Below are 17,067 nucleotides of genomic sequence, written 5' to 3'. Positions count from 1 at the left end.
TATTGCAAAAGGAAATGAACACTTCACCGTTTTGTTTTGCCCACTCCCCAAACAATGTGCTTTCTCCAGGTTTTGCACTAATCTAGTGTTGAAACCTTTTTGTACTTTACCTGGAGGCAGTCTGTAATGGACAGATACACTTACAGATCTACCACAATTTTGTTTTGTTCAGACAGCCTTTTACTATGTAGCCCTGGCTGGTAGAGAGCTCAGTATGTAGACCAGGCTGTCCTCGAACTCAAAGAGGTCTACATGGCTCTGCTTCTTGAGTAGTAGTACTAACGGTGTGCACACACCCCCCAGTTCTAGATCTACCACCATTTTTAAGACATCCAGATCCTTTTGATGTGAACTTGCCCAAAAGTTAGATACTTGAAATATTCCGTTCTGTATATACAGATGTGTGTGCTCTGAGGTTTTCCTTAAAAACGGACAATCACTATCCTACTGTAACTTATTTGATTGGGAGAAGAATGGTAAAATAGTATCTCAGACTCAGGGTCCTTCTTTGCTTCTATTTTTTGCTCAGTGTATTTTCACCTTCTAAGTGGAAGAAATGAGAGCCTCGAAGAGTTTACCACACACAGTTTCGATTCAATCAGTTCACTTGATGTTTGGCATTAGGTAGTTCATGCATTAAGAAAAATGTCTGATATTTTTTTTTTCCTTTCAGGAAAGAAGCCGGGGAGAGTTACTTGATTAATAGCCAAGTTCACTTAGGAGAAATTTCATAATTAGCAACGTTTCAGTTTTCCTGTTTGATTTGTTTCTCTGGCTTGATTGATGAGATTTTTTTTTTCCTAACACAGGCTTGATAGTCTACAATGTGTCTGCATATAATGGGATTCTCGTATAATTCCTCACCAGTCTGCATTAAGTAACAGATATTTTGCTTGATGGAGCAAGTGTGCTTACATTTGGAGAAAATCTGGGAAAGCAGTTGTTTGCACTAGTAAAAGCCATCACTATAATTAAATGCTTTAATTTTCCTAATGGGCTTCAAGGGTGGGGAGGGGCCAAATGTGTGTTAAAAGATAATCTCCTGGAAGAGGAAGTCTAGATGGAGGCTTAATCAAATCTGGGGCAGAAGTTACATTGCCAAAATCACTAATCATCCAAATAACTCTTTCCTTGGTGCATTGGTGAATATGGCCATCCTTCACCTGCATCGGGCTAGTGATCTCCCTGGCGAGGCAAGATCTTCATGTTCCTCAAATCTTAAAGGCTCTTAGAAGCCCCCTTTTAAGAGAAACAAAGATCATGAAATAAACTGAGAACAACAAAAACAACAACAAAATTCAGAACGTGCTGTTATCACCAAAAATAGCTTAGGAGCTTTCCAGGATTCACACTGGACTAGAGAGAGCTGGCAACAAATTTCTTCCTCATAGGAAATGAACTCCAGCGACAAATTCCTGCTCTCCCTCCAGTAAAGCTGATGTGTTGACTAGACAGGTAGACATTAGGTACTCAGGCCGTCTGGGTGCTATGGAAACCACATCAAGTGCATTTGACCATGGGTAACAGGGTCAGACAAGCATGAGGCTCATTCTTAGCCTACCCAGGGAAGAGGCCTCATCTGCATTTGCTTTTTGCTGCAAGGTTGCCACATTTGTCAGCTCTGATTTAAAACAAGTTCTTTCCTCATTATCTGGTGTTTTGCCAAGCAGTGGAAGCAATGGATAAGGACAGCCTCTTTTTGTCTGCTAGGTCTGGCACAAAGCCTTAAAGCCTGGACAAAAACCAGCTATAACAAAAGTCAATCGCTGCATTGGGGAGGGATGCTCTGAGGGAACGAGACAAACACTTATGATTTATTTTGGGCCTAAAGTGAAACGTGGAGACGGATACTGAAGTACTCACTACAGGGTTGTTTTCACACAACTTAAACTTTCTTCACCGCAACACAGTCAACTTTAAATTCACCCTATGTTTAGACACAATTAAAAGGAGTTGTAGGATATAATTATTTGCCCAGCATCAGTGAGGAATGGGTGTGAAGAAGAAAGACACTCTTTGAAGGCATACCTCCACCTAACCATCACTGACCACACAGAGGGGCTGAGAGGAACAGGACAGTGAGCTCCTGGATCCTCTTGGAAGGGAAGAACAGGAGACATGAACTGATATTGACCTACTGATCAGAAAGGGCTACAATTCAGATGTTACAGCTGGAGGGAGACCGATCCAGGCTCTGTGTGTGTGGTATGTACTGGTCCTGACACACACCAGAGACGTATAGCTGAGGAGTCCCAAGAGGCTAGAGGCAAAGCCAGACAGCCATGACGCCATGCCTCGGAGGATGTTCACTCGAGAGCTTCTGTGGTCACTGGTGCCCTCACAGCATCTCAAGCAGCACCAGACAGGTAGGAAGTATGCAGAAATGGCTTGCTAGGCGAAGGCACCAGCAAAGCCACACGGACAGTCATTGGACCAGCTTCTTACTATCTTAGTGCAAGGAAAGGCTGTCTAAACAGTTATCTTCTCAGCTAGGTACAGTGGTTCACACCTGTAGTCCCAGTACTGGGGGGGGGGGGGCGCCACAAGCTCAAAGGCAGCCTGAGCTGCAGGTCAGCCTGAGCTACAGAGATATAGGATCTGTCTCAAAAACAACAAAACAAAACAAACTGAAAAATTAGTTTCTCAGTTGAAAGTGGTGGTACTACTGTGTTCTCAAAAAAAAAAAAATGTTGGGGAGCAAATTATTTTCTTTCTCTTTGAAATTCAAATTAAAAAAAAAAACTTTGGGTTTCTAGTTCAATGTTTTCTAGCACTATTCACCGGATTCTAATTATTTAAAATGCAGTGCAGGTTTGGGGAGATGGCTCAGTGGGTACAAGTGCTTGTTTTAGAAGCAAGAAGACTTTAAGTATGGATCGCCAGAATTGATCTAAATAGCCAAGTATGGGTGTACATGCCTGTAACCTCAGGATCAGGGGACAGGGATAGGAGGACACAGAACATTCACTGGCCAGACAGCTTATCCCAAACAATGAACTTTCAGTTCAGTAAAAGATCCAGTCTTAAGGCAATAATAACGTGGAGAGCAATATAGGAAGTACTCAACATCCTGCTCTGGATTCTGCATGAGCAAGAACACACACCTGCATATGCACATGTATAACACACACACACACACACACACACACACACACACACTCATACCGCATAGGCCTCTCATCCTGCTCAGAGGTCACAGTAACAAAAATTACTGAGGGCTGAAGAGATCCAGCAGTTAAGAGCACTGTGTGCTCTTCCAGAGGTCCTGAGTTCAATTCCCAGCAACCACGTGGTGGCTCATGACCATCTATAACGGCATCCGATCCCATTATATAATAATTAGCATTATTAATTGTTGTCAATAGTAATAAATAATTTAATGATAAAATAATAGCCATGCTGCTTTGAGTGCATCAAATACAAAACTACAAATATGCATCCATCCCTTCTCGTGTTCTCCTAGGAATGCTTGCCTTTGCCTTCCTACCGAGGGAGGCAAAGTTGAAGGGATCTGACCAAAAGTGACTTATGAAAGAAAAAAAAAAGAGTTTCTTTTGTCTTATAGTTCCAGAGGAAGACTCCATAAGGTTGGGGAGGGCATGTTGGCAGGAGGCCAGAAGCTGGGAGACGATATCATCAGCTGTAAGCAAGACACAGAGAGAGTATGTTGGAAGCAGGGTGAGGCTGTGAACTCTCCAAGCCGGCCTCCAGTGATGTGTTCCCTCCAGTAAGGCTCCCCTTTGTAAAGGTTCCACAAGCTCCACAAACGTCGCCCCCAACTGAGGGTCAAGCGTTTCAACACGTGAGCCTAGGAGGGACAGTATTCAAACCAAACCACTGCATATGCTGGGCCTTGGGCTGAACCCGGTAAGGTGTCTGCTTTCCCCTTCCCTCGCAGCAGGAATCACTACAGCTGCTTTTGCAGAAGAGAATACTGAGGCTGGGTGGAGAATGCCACTTCATCCATGATGCGCCGTGGGTAGGTGACTGCTTGCAGGGCAGTCTAGTACAGACTCAGAGGCCATGCTCTCCTCCCAGCTCAATGAAGAATAAACTGTGAGTTGATACGTATTGTCTGAAGCTATAGACCACCAAACGCTGCAGAATTCTTCTGTCTATCCCCCACCACATACATAGGCCTGCAAAGTAGCCACAGATGCCTATATCTGTGCACATGGGCACAGACACACACATGTATACAAACATAGCTACCGAGATCTAGCAGTGTGCTAAGTCCTTAGGCCCTGTCTGCACAAATGTCCTCCAACACAGGTTCATAACTGGTATTTTTAGCCACTGGTAAAGATCTCGGAGCCCATAGGAACCACAGAACTGAAATTACTAGGTTCAAGTTGCTGGGCAAACTTTAGAAAAGGGCGACTAGAAAATGAATGGCAGACAAAACAGAAGCCAATGCTTAGAAGCAATTTTATAGTTGGATGATCTCTAGTTTCTTTTTATAACAGCATAAGACCCATTTTCACATTCACAAAAAGAATTCTCCAGAGAATCTAGGAGAGCCTCTCCAGAGCAGACAGAATGCAAGTAGCTTGAATGTTTGAAATATGCTAGACCACTTTCCAGACAGCTTAGGAGGGAGATAGAAAACTAGGGACAGGCCTCTATAAAGATTGCATTATAAGGGCTACAGAGATGGCTCAGTGGTTAAGGGCACTAGCTGGTCTTCCAGAGGACCCCAGGTTTGATTCCCAGCACCCACACAGTGGCTCACAGACTTCTATAACTCTATTTGATACCCTCTTCTGGTCTCCATCAGCACCAAGAATGCACATTGCACACAGACATGCATACAAGCAAGCGTTCCTACACAGAAAAATTTTTTTTCAAGAAGTAGAACCTACAATTAAGTGATACCATTTTCTTTAAAGTCTTGCTTTTTAAAAAACAAAAAGGGGTGGCTATATTTTAAAACATCTTTACAGCTTCTTGAACCAGGCAAATCCAGAATCCTGAATCTGCAATCTTTCTTGAGTAAAACAATCAGGCAGCCAATCAGGAGAGGAGTGATCATCCAGGAGAGGTCTATGAGCTGGGCACCAGTGTTAGTTGCCCTGTGTTCTGGAAGAGCCCTCCTTACTGTAGGAGGATGGAATCTCATTTCATTCACCAGAGTGGAGGAGGACACCCTCCCCCTAAAGCCACCAGCACTCAGAAAGGAACATCTCATCTTTCATGGGAGATGCTTAACAACCGATCACCTTAGACAGTTCCCAGACCCCAAGGGCCCCACCTCCTAGCTGAGGAGATGTGCTTCTAAACCTCAAGAGGAGGCACCGGGAAAGTGGCTCAGAGGCGTTAGGGGGCAGAAATGACTACCAAGTTCAAGAGAACAGACAAGCTACAGGAGAACAAGCAAGAAAGGCAGTGTTCCAAGGGGGGTTCACTTTCTGGAATGGCAAGAAGGTGAGTGCTCTGGGTCTGGGGTACTGGGGTTAGGAGCTGGAGTCCTAGCCTGTCAACAAGGAAGAGCTGGTATGTGTGTGTGAGGTGCAGAATAGAAGAGGGAAACGCAAACTAGGAGGCCACCAGACGCACTAGAAGCTCTCCTGAGAGTGGTATCAACAATGTTAGAGCCAAAGGGACCCACTGAGAGCAAGGCATACTGTTAATGATGCAGACTCACTCACGGGTGACTGTGGTAAACCAACGAAAGAAAGGTAAGAGAGAGGGGTAGGGACTAGAGGAAAACTTCATGAGCCCATGTAGCGCTTGGAGCCCAGAAGCAGCCCTGTGAAGGGACACTGTCCCTGTGAACTCTGAACCTCCATTAAGAAACATACAGAAAGCGCCAAACATTGTACAGAAAGTACCGACTTAGAATGGAGAACAAATCTTTTTTTTTTTAATCTTTTATTTTTTTTTTATTAATTACACTTTATTCATTTTGTATCCCCCCATGAGCCCCTCCCTCCTCCCCTGCCGATCCCACCCTCCCTCCCCTTTCTGCATGCATGCCACTCCCCAAGTCCGCTGATAGGGGAGGTCCTCCTCTCCTTCTTTCTGATCTTAGTCTATCAGTTCTCATCAAAAGTGGCTGCATTGTCCTCTACTGTGGCCTGGTAAGGCTGCTCCCCCCTCAGGGGGAGGTGATCAACGAGCAGGCCAATCAGATTATGTCAGAGGCAGTCCCTCTTCCCATTACTATGGAACCCACTTGGACACTGAACTGCCATGGGCTACACCTGTGCAGGGGTTCCAGGTCATCTCCACAAATAGTCCTTGGTTGGAGTATGAGTCTCTGGGAGGTTCCCTGTGTTCAAATTATCTTGTTCTGTTGCTCTGCTTGTGGAGTTCCCGTTCCCTCCAGCTCTTACTATTTCCCACTTCTTACATAAAATTCCATTCACTCTGCCCATCAGTTGGCCATCAGGCTCAGCATCTGCTTTAACAGTCTATACTGCAGAAGCTTTCAGAGGCCCTCTGTGGCAGGTTTCAAGGTTGTTTCCTGTTTTCTTCTGGCTTTCAGAGGCCCTCTGTAGCGGGTTCCGAGGTTGTTTCCTATTTTCGTTTTCTTCTGATGTACATCCTCTTTGCCTTTCAGGATGGGGATTGAACATTTTAGTTAGGGCACCAACAGCACAGGCTCTAAGAGCAACAATCAATAAATGGGACCTCATGAAATTGAAAAGCTTCTGTAAAGCAAAGGACACCGTCATCAAAACAAAGCGACTGCCTACAGATTGGGAAAGAATCATCACCAACCCTCTATCTGACAGAGGACTCATATCCAATATATATAAAGAACTAAACAAGCTGAAAAGCAACAAACCAAGTAATTCACTTAAAAAATGGGGAACAGAGCTAAAGGGAGAATTCTCTGCAGAGGAATATCGAATGGCAGAGAAGCACTTAAAGAAATGCTCAACCTCATTAGCCATTAGGGAAATGCAAATCAAAACAACCCTGAGATTTCACCTTACACCCATCAGAATGGCCAAGATGAAAATCTCAAGGGCCAACACATGCTGGAGAGGTTGTGGAGAAAGGGGAACCCTTCTCCACTGCTGGTGGGAATGTAAACTGGTACAACCACTCTGGAAATCAATCTGGCGCTTTCTCAGACAACTAGGAATAGCGCTTCCTCAAGATCCAGCCATACCACTCCTAGGCATATACCAAAAAGAGGCGCAAGTACACAACAAGGACATTTGTTCAACCATGTTTGTAGCAGCTTTATTTGTAATAGCCAGAAGCTGGAAACAACCCAGATGCCCCTCAACTGAAGAATGGATGCAGAAACTGTGGTACATCTATACAATGGAATATTACTCAGCAATGAAAAAAAAGGAAATCATGAAATTTGCAGGTAAATGGTGGGACCTGGAAAGGATCATCCTGAGTGAGTTGACCCAGAAGCAAAAAGACACTCACGGTATATACTCACTCATATAAACATACAATATAGAATAAACCCACTAAAAGCTGTACATCTAAACAAACTAAGCAAAAGAGAGAACAAATCTTTTTTATTTAAGAAATATATTCACAAATGGTAGCATGGAAACCAGGCTGCCCCACACCAAAAAAAAAAACAAAACAAAACAAAAAAACAAAAAACAAAACAAAAAAAGCCTCTTTGATTCATGTATAATTGAAAGCAAAAGTACACGAGTCTATTTACACAAAGTCTTTTGTGACTTTGCCTGGGTAGCTGAATCCATATAGTCATGTCTCTACTACTTGAAATCTGAAATTACTAATGATGCAGGACCCTTTGGCTAAACTGGCATTTACTCTTCCTAGCAATCACCAGCTGAGACCATGTCCTTCATCTATCACATAAAGACAAAAACTTATCTTCCCTGCTAGCTATTCATGAAGATCCCCCGCCCCCAGTTTAATAAAAGCCAGAGCAGGAACAGGTATTTCCTTCTAACAAGGAATTGCCTCCCTAAATGCTTTTCATGGGCAAGTAGATGTCTATGCAAAATAACCAAATACTATAATCTGACTTTTATTTGATGACAATACATAAAAATTAAGTGACCATAATTTTATAATTATTTCTTTTGTACATAGTTTCTGGATATCTACCACACCCATCAATTGGAGTTATCGATATAAACAAACAGCAATGTATTACCAACTCATAGAAACCTGTGGTTCACTGCCATGACTGGGTCAAAACAGAAACGGACAAACCCACAGCATACTTGGACATCTTTTGACCCACTCATTGTATTTTCATGGTTTCTACTGACCTATTTTGAGTTTCAGGTTGCTTTTTTTTACCATCAAAAACTGAAAGTTGGTTCAGGATTAGGTACCTCCATGATAGAATGGTGGCTTAGTCTGTGTGAAGTCCTAGGTTCATCTCCAACACTGAAGAAGCAAAGTTGCTTCCAGATGAAGATACTCTAATTGGCTGGTAAGTCAGCATGAGTCTGATTAAGCTCTTTCCATGTTGTGCAGTTCCTGCCCACAAACTCTGTACAGCACTGTCATTATTCCATGGAGAGGAGGAGAGGACTGCCTCCTCTTCTTCTCAAAGTCAACATTATTCTTTCTCCTCTTCACACTGACACTGGCTGCACTCTAGCCCCCCGGTCAACAAACACTGGTGATGATGGGGGCGTGGAATGCTGTCCAGTGGTTATAGGGCTTCCTGTGCAAGTGTGAGGACTGGAGTCTGACTTCTCAGTAACCACAGAAATGTTGGTCCATCTGAGATCCCAGTGCTCAGAAGGTGGACAGGATCCATGGAGTGAGCTGCCTAAGCGGACTGTCCTTACAAGGCAGCACACACCTGAATGTTCACTGGTGTAGAATACACAACAACCCCGATCCAAACAAGACATTAAGAAAACAAACAACCCAATGTAAAAACTGGCTATGGAAATAAGCAGAAATTTCTCAAAATAAGAAATGTGAATATAATTACCTGCATCGGAAGGAACTGCAGATTTAAACTATGTTAAGATTCTATTTCACCCCTGTCAGAATGGCCGTCATCAGAAATACGGATGTCAACAAATGCTGATGTGAATGTGAAAGAAAGGGACCACTATGCACTAAAGTGAGAATGGGTGCGGCTACTCTGGAAATCAGCCTACAAGTCTCCCAAAACACTGGAAATGAGAGTGCTGTATGACTCTGCTCTATCACCCCTAGACATATATCCTAAGGACTATAGATCCTACTTTAGCAACTTAAACGCCCATCAGCAAGTGAATGGATATGAAAAGTATGGTATATACACCCAATGGGATATTACTTAGTGTATGGACAAATGAACTAATGAAATATTCAAGTAGACGAACAGAACTGGGGGGAAAAAATTACACTGAATTAGGTAACTCTGTCCCAGAGAAACCAACTTCACATCTTCTCTTTCAAATGCAGATTGGAACTTCCAATCTTGGGTGTGATTAGCTTAGAGCCAAGAGGAAGCCAGAGAGGAGCCTCTGGGGTAAGAGATGGGCATCCAGACAGGATCACCTGCTGGGGATCAGAGGGCACCGTTTTCTGGACTGTGTGAGAAGGAAAAGTGTCTGAGCACAAGCGTCCATCTCTCTGAATTTTGACTGTGGGTGTAAGATGACCAGATGCCTCCATCTCCTGTTGCTGTGACTCCTCTATCAAGGTGGACTGTAAGCACCAAATGGAAACCAAAATAAATGGCTGCCCTCTTAGCTTCCTCTTTTATGGGTATTTTGTCATAGCGACAAGGAAAGACACTGGTCACTTTTCAGAAAGACAATACAACTAGGCGCTTAGGGAAAACCAAAGCACCTACCGAGTCTGATTCTAACTGAGATACCATGGATGGGCTTCTGAACTGACATTGGAAGGCTTATACTTTTCTAAGACAGTCTTCAGCCTGCGTTAGATTCTCAGAGGTTCAGACCCACCTGTAATTAGATCAGTTTTCCCCACTTTCCCTCTCAGCCCACCAAAATGTGGGAAGAAAGCATGTATCTCCCTGCCTTTACCTCCATGCCAAACCCAATTTGAGTGTGGGACATATGCAGCCTCTATTTTAAAAAGCTGGTCACCACAGCTCACTCATAGAGCTAACATAGAGAAGCCTGCGCAGGGCTGCAGAGCAAGAGAGGATTCCGTGATTTAAAAAAAAACCTCTGAACTCTGAGTGCCTTCTCAGGTAAACCGACTTTGCTTTCCTAAGGGGCATTCCTCAAATAGGCAAATGATATTAAATTAGCCTACCACAAATCAATCTGCAGCTGAAAAAGCAGTGAGTAATTTTCCTTATTAGGGCTCCATTTATTCATTAGCGAGGAGTCGCACTGTGCTGAAATGAGACACATAAAAGCTTCCCATCCCTTCCCTTCTGTTTTTTATCCTCATGATCACCGAAAGGGAATTCGTGTTTTTGGTTTTCAAGAATAAAAACATGTCCATTTACTTTCCTCACACCTAGGACTGTTCTCAAAGGCCACTCTGCCCACTTCTCTAACATCAACACATGAAAAAAAAAATATTCACCTCCAAAGTGCCTGTTCCTGTCAAAGGGCATTTGAGGTGTTTCTCTGGAGCCCAGGAACTCATTCTGACACAAGCCCCTCAGTCTCAGGACAGTAATGCAGTGTCTACGCTCAGCTACCTAGGGTCTCAGACACCAGTGACAATGCATCCCCTTCCTTGCCCATCATACAACAATGGAAATACTGTCTCACATCCCAAAACAACCAAAATCACGGGGCACAGCATGCTCAAGAGTTGACTTTCCCATCATAACCTGTGTTAACCTGCCTCACACAGCATCATCTGCAGCTTTACAAAGTTACTAGCTTGCAGAATTAAGATCACGGAAACACTTTTTAAATGTTTTATATAAACCATAAGTCTCAGAAGAGACATTAGACCTTTAAACGGTATTGAGACCATTGTAGACTAGGAGGACCTTTAAGTTGGACTAAATATATTTCTGTATTATATTATGGCTTTGAGCCTATGAAGGCCAGGGGATAGAATGTGGTGGTCTGAATAAAAATGGCTCCTATAGGCCCATAGGGAGTGACATATTAGGAGGGGTGTCCTTGCTGGAGAAAGTATAGCTCTGCTCTTCCTGCTGCCTATGGATCCAGACATAGAATTCTCAGCTCCTTCTCTAGCACCATGTCTGCCTGTGTGCCGCCATGCTTCCTGCCATGACAGTAACGGACTGAAGCTCTGAAACTGTAAGCCAGCCCAAATAAATGTTTTTCTTTATAAAAGTTGCCATGGTCATGGTGTCTCCTCACAGCAAGAGAAACCCTAACTAACACAGTTATTAAATTTGATAAAAGATATGCTTTGCAATTCTCGTTATTCTGCAGTTTTCTCTAAGCTCAAAGATGAAATGTGAGCATTTGTAATGACAGCAAGTTTTGGGATGCTATGAAGACACCAACAAATTCAGCTACTTCTAGGGGTTCTCATCAAATCCCTAAATACTCCAAAGAAAATATCCCGGGTCACCTATAAGCCCACAAAGGTCACATCATTGGCAGATGCTAGCTTCGCTGGTTGATGTTTGTCCGTGTGATACACATCTCCACATATCTAGGGAGAGAGAATCACACCTGAGAAAATGTGCCCATAAGACTGGTCTTTAAGCAAGTCTGTGTCTCCATTAATGATACAATGATGTGAAATTAATCATCACTGTGTGTGGTCCCACCCCTGACCAGGCATTTCTGGGTTGTATAACAGAGTATGTTGAGCAAAACATGAATAGCAAGTGAGTCAGTAAACTGCATCCCTCCATAGTTTCTGCTTCAGTTCTGGCCTCCAAGTTCCTGCCCTGATTTTCCTCGTTCATAGAATGTGGCCTGGCAATGGCTCAGTAGTCAAGAGCACCCACTGTATTAGACTTCTAGGAAGGTCCTTTGAAATAGGAAACGTATACCATTTTGGACTTCTGTTCTTATTCTAGGGTCTAGCTTGCAGTGTAAATGTTAATGGGTTGAATGCCAGCGAGCCATTCTGGACCATGAAGGAAATTTAAGTTTGGATGCCAGGTCCTGGGTAGCTAGAGACAAAGAGAGTGAGCCCCTTTGTCTCTGAGGACTCGGAGGTATTCTGCCAACCCACACTGCCTTTTCCCAGCCTTTGGTGGGAGAGGATGCTTATGGCTTCAAGGTTCTAGGCTCAGATATTTGTGACTCACTATTACTAATATCATACACAACCCAAGAGCAATTTCACAGTTTTAGATAACAAGGTATTTCCAAGCATAAAAGTAGAGCATAAAAAGTAGAATTTATCATTGTTGTTTCTATTTAATGAAAAAAAAAATCACAGTATTTTGGACAAAAAAGTAATTTCCATTTTAAAGGGAGAGCTTTGTTTTTGTATAACAATTATAAGCTGTCTGATAAATAGCTGCTAACAGGACAAGTTCATCTGCAATAAGGAGAAATAGAGAAGTTGCCAAAGCAAAATCTCTGCTTGGTTCTAGCAGTCTTTAACCTTCAGATTTTAGCACTGAGAAAATGATGTTTAAAGCTGTCAATAGCTTGAGGAGTTTTATTTTTATTTCAACAGTTGGGTCTTCAAAAAAAAAGTCCAAATTCCTCAGAGCTTCTACCACAATGGATGCTGACAGTGTTTCTGGTACTCGTATCATGTTGGCTACTGGATACTCAAGCCTAGAACCAAGCAAGAAGCTAAGAAATATAAGGTACCAGCTCTTCCTGACAAGTCCTCACAGAGGCTTCACTGCTATTCCTGGTATGTCTGACTGGAGATTTGGGGGCATCTAGGTACCTTCAGATTCAAAGCATACAGGATGCAGCCTCTGCCTTCGCTGTCCTATCAGTGTGTATGATGGCTCTTTGTCCCTTCAACACACTCATGGCACCAAAAAATAATGATCTGGAAATGATAGAGTGCTGACAGACCAAAACAACAGAAGAGGAGGGAAGGTCAGCAAAAATGACTACGAGAGGCATCACCTCCCTGTGGGGTGTGGAACAGAGCCCAGCTTGGCTTCTGACTGGACAGACATTGGGCCCTCTCCTTTTCAAAGGACACTCAACGTCAAGAACAGCACCAAGTCATAAAACTTCGGCATTAGTGAGCCTTGTTATGCCAAGGCATGTCTGTAGTCATTTGATATGTGATAAGCACGTGATAGCCTACCCACTCTACTGAGGAAAAAAAAAAAAAAACATCTCAAGCCCATCATTCTGGAAGAAAAGTTAAGAGTTGACTTTTGCTCTACTGTGCAGGAAAGGGAAAGAAGGTCCTGAACCCGGTCCAGTGCTCTCCTTCCACCATCTTTTTTGATTCTGAGTACAGATCTCAGGCTAAAGAGCTCAAGCCTTGTCAAAATCTCTAATCAAATGGATGACACCTGTCTCTTCCTATCAGATACCACACCCCTGGGGGCGGGTGCTACAAAAGAGCATTTCTATATCTCTACCATGAAGTTACGGAGGCTCCAGAAAAAAAAAAAAAAAAAAAAAAAAAAAAAGCATAGCCCAGATGAGTTAAATGATCCAGCTGGTAAACACGTCAGAGGGAAGTGTTGGTGTTTGTCTTTAAGGCTGCAGGGGACATCCCAATGGTGCTCACTGCCATGTTCAGCCTACTCTGATAGAATGATTCCCTCTAACACAAACCCATATCCATCAGAGCTCCATTCCAAATGCGCAGCTCTGCAAGTCAGGAGAAGTCCTTCTCAAGAGCAACAAAACTCTAAGAGAATAGAAGTTCCTTCCCAACGCAGAAATAACCCGTGGGCACAGAACTTAGCTACACAGGAGCAAACTGTCTTTCTCTCAGCTCTGAAGGCCCCTGCTCACTACGTGAACCATGGTATCATCCCTTTTGTTTATCTGTGTTCAGAAGCCAGGTTTGAGGACGGGGATAAAGAGTGGCTATCTCAGCACAGCTGGGCTGGCTCCCTTCCACAGGCCCAATCGGGTGCCAGCACAGTCCAGCTGTGTTGGGTCGCTCATGCCAATGTCACAATCCTGCCACTAAGAGGCTGTTATTCCCCATCACCCTAGAGAGCGGCAGCCCTTGGCTGAGAATCTGCAGTCCCCTCTCCCCAGCACCCTGGATGTCGGCCCAGGCTGCTTTGAGACCAGTACTGCCAGGCTCTGACCCAGCTTTGTATGGGGACGTCTCTGTCCCTTTCTGCTTAGTCCCTCACAATACAAAGCCCTGACCCAGGAGCTGTCTGGAAGATACACCCTTCAGCTGTGGCTTCAGTCCCAATCTTAGACGCTCCTTGCCTACTTCTCTATTCCAGACAACAGGGGAATGCACTGTTATTTTACAAAACCCCTTAAAGACATAACTACCTGGAGACAGTTTGTGTCTTATGGGAAATTCTAACCTATTTCTTTGGTGGTATGGCTTCATTTTACATTGTTGCTCTTGAGTACAAATCATAATGAGGTGTAATTGCATTATTCTTCAGGCCGCGGCACGCTGGGAAGAATATCCTGTGTCCCCACACCATAACGTAAGACTCATTGATGTGGGGGGGGGGCAATTTTCACAAGTTCCTGCCACCTATGCTTCATTTGTGGGGGGTGTTGTAGTGAAAGGGGAGGGTTATTGAGGCAGACTCTTTAGCTCTAAGGCAGGCCTTGAACTTACGGTGATCCCGAGTGCTAGAATTAAAACAGAAAGCCCTGACACTTGGCTCAGAGCCTCACTTTTGACACGTCTACCTCAGGTTCTGTTCGGTTTTCTTTGGAGAGTCAATGTATGCGAAAGTCACAGGAAATAAAGGGTAAAATTCAAGTTGCACAAGCCTAGGGAATAAAACACCAAACTTTAATGACCCCTAAAAGCTAGAAGAAAATCGACAAGGGTGGTTGGAGGGCTGTCACGGAAATAAAGGAAAAAAGCTTCATGCCAAATCCGGAGGAAGGGCTGACGCTGAGGAGCAGGAGCTGGGGAAAAGCTGCCTCCTTTTTCTGCCTTGGCTGACACAAGGCTTTTGTTTTGTTTTGTTGTTTTTTTAACCATTTTTCCCCTCTAAATTACATTCTCAAAAAATAAAACAAAACCCAAAACAAACAAACAAAAAAAGAGCCAGTCAAGAGGAGACTGTCAGAGCACCAAGGCCACAACTCCCACAGGGAGACGGCTGCGGGAGTTTGCATTCTGACAGTAGTTCTTTAATCCAGGACTCTGACCCACTTAAGGCAGGGAGAAGGGAAAACACAAATTCTCTAACTATCATCAAAAGTCATAAAATGGGGGCAAGCAAGGCAGTTTGAAAATGGCCAAACTAGCTATGTCCTAGCCACGGGAATGACTTGCGGGGTCTTTAATGGCCATCTGTTTAACTGCCCCTGAGAACACGGATGGGACAGCTGACTGGTGCGTCCCCTGGGGCCAGGCAACCACCAAGGCCATAAGTATGCACTGATGCACAACTAGGAATCCTTCGTGTATCAGCATCACCAGCTATGTGGGTACCGCCCCCACGCCCTACCCCAGTGATGTAGAATGTCAGGTTGGAGACATTCTGTGATGTAGTTGCGTGCCCTACATCTCTTCTGTGAAACTGAAAGCAACCCAGTGGAAAATACAGAAAAAGATTTTGTTTTGTTACTGAGCTACCTAACCCACGGAGTAGCTCCCTTTCCCCACCCTCGCTCACATCGCTGTCTCACCTTTTCTTGTGAACAGACCTGGAGAAGGAATCAGGACCCTCAACGACTCTTGCCGGCCTCTGATCTAGATTCCCCCCGCCCCCGCCTTCTCTGGTACCTGCAGTCACAGCTTGAAAGGGTTTCATCAGAAGTGCCTGGAAGGCGTCTCTAAAACTCACTTGCATCCAGCTACCTGGGGTCTATGGATTTTGCTTTAAAGGTTAATCGCTTGTTAGGACTACATCCAGTGCCCCAAACACATTGTTACACACCACACACACAACAAAAACAAAAATAAAAACAAAAATGTGTGCCATTCCTACAGATAAAAAACATGTTTCACAGAAAAAGAGAAAGAGACAAGAAACAGTAACTTTCCAGTACATCTGTGGTCAACCATCAGGTCCACCCCCAAGCACTCAGAAAAGGGGGACAAGGGGGACGGGGAAGAGGGTTAGATTTCTTTCCTTCCCTCACAGTCTGTGTGCAGAGGGCACAGTTGCTTCATTCTCCCTTCCTTTCTCAGTCTGATCTATTTTAAGTCTGCAGCAGAGGCGCTTGGCAGCCGAGTGTTTCCAAGTTAGTGTGTCACCTCCCTGCTTCAGACTGTGTGTGAGGCAGAGTCTGGGAAGACCGGGGATTCCTGGGTGGCAGGAGGGCAGGCACCATTTCAAAACTCCCTTGTCTCAAACATTCACCAACTCCTCGTTAGATACCTTTATGAAGATTTTTTTTTTTTTCTAAATAACCTCACTTATTTATGGAACCTCAAGACATCAAGTGCACAGACAGAGGGATTAGAATTGGTCGCCAGGGGCTGGTACATTGGAGGGAAGTGGCGAGACACTGGTGAAAAGACTCAAACTTTCAGCTGTGTGTCAAACAGCTCCAGAGAATGGATCCATTAACTGGATGTGACAATGGATGTGTTAATTACACAGTATACATGAATTTCGAATCATCTTGCTGTTTACCACAAATATGCACAGTTTTCACTTGAAAACTCAAATTCTTTTAAACGTTTTCAAAACCATATTCACTGATAACAAATTTGAAAGTAAAAGGCCTTGCCAGGGGGCTAGCAGAATAAAACAGGCCGAGGACCCAGGTCAACGGAGCTGGCTGAGACTAATCTGGGCCCAGAGATCAAGGACACTGATTTCCATGACAGTCCGTCTATGAAAAAAACAAAAAACAAAAACAAACAAAACAACCACTGACTCCCAGGACAAACACAATGTATAAAGATAAGACATGGAAGCTTAGAGACATGAATGGATGTCTCAGTCTACTTGACCACAGAGATCTCCTTAACTCCACCATCCCAGATGTAAGGAAGGTCTGCAGTGTTGGTAGCTGTGTAAAATCAGGAAGCTCTGCGACCCTTATTAGATGTTACAGACTGAATTTTATACCTTTTAAAAAAGACATTAGTCCTCGTTCAGCATCTATTTTAAAAAATGTTTTTCTCTAATGTAAATAA

The 17,067-nt window shown here is 43.9% G+C and overlaps 1 protein-coding gene and 1 pseudogene across 7 annotated transcripts in view; one reads left to right on the top strand and one right to left on the bottom strand.

The window, feature by feature from the left end:
• The window catches only part of Ldlrad4 (low density lipoprotein receptor class A domain containing 4), a 332,822-nt gene that overhangs the window by 47,371 nt on the left and 268,384 nt on the right, over positions 1 to 17,067 (bottom strand). The window lies entirely within an intron of this gene.
• The window catches only part of LOC129688050 (60S ribosomal protein L17-like), a 49,245-nt pseudogene continuing 34,468 nt past the window's right edge, over positions 2,291 to 17,067 (top strand).

Source organism: Psammomys obesus, unplaced genomic scaffold (assembly GCF_907164565.1).
Source record: "Psammomys obesus unplaced genomic scaffold, mPsaObe1.curated_primary_1811, whole genome shotgun sequence".
NCBI lineage: Eukaryota > Metazoa > Chordata > Mammalia > Rodentia > Muridae > Psammomys > Psammomys obesus.
Note: the sequence above shows the minus strand (reverse complement) of the source record. Positions and strands in the feature narration are given on the sequence as shown.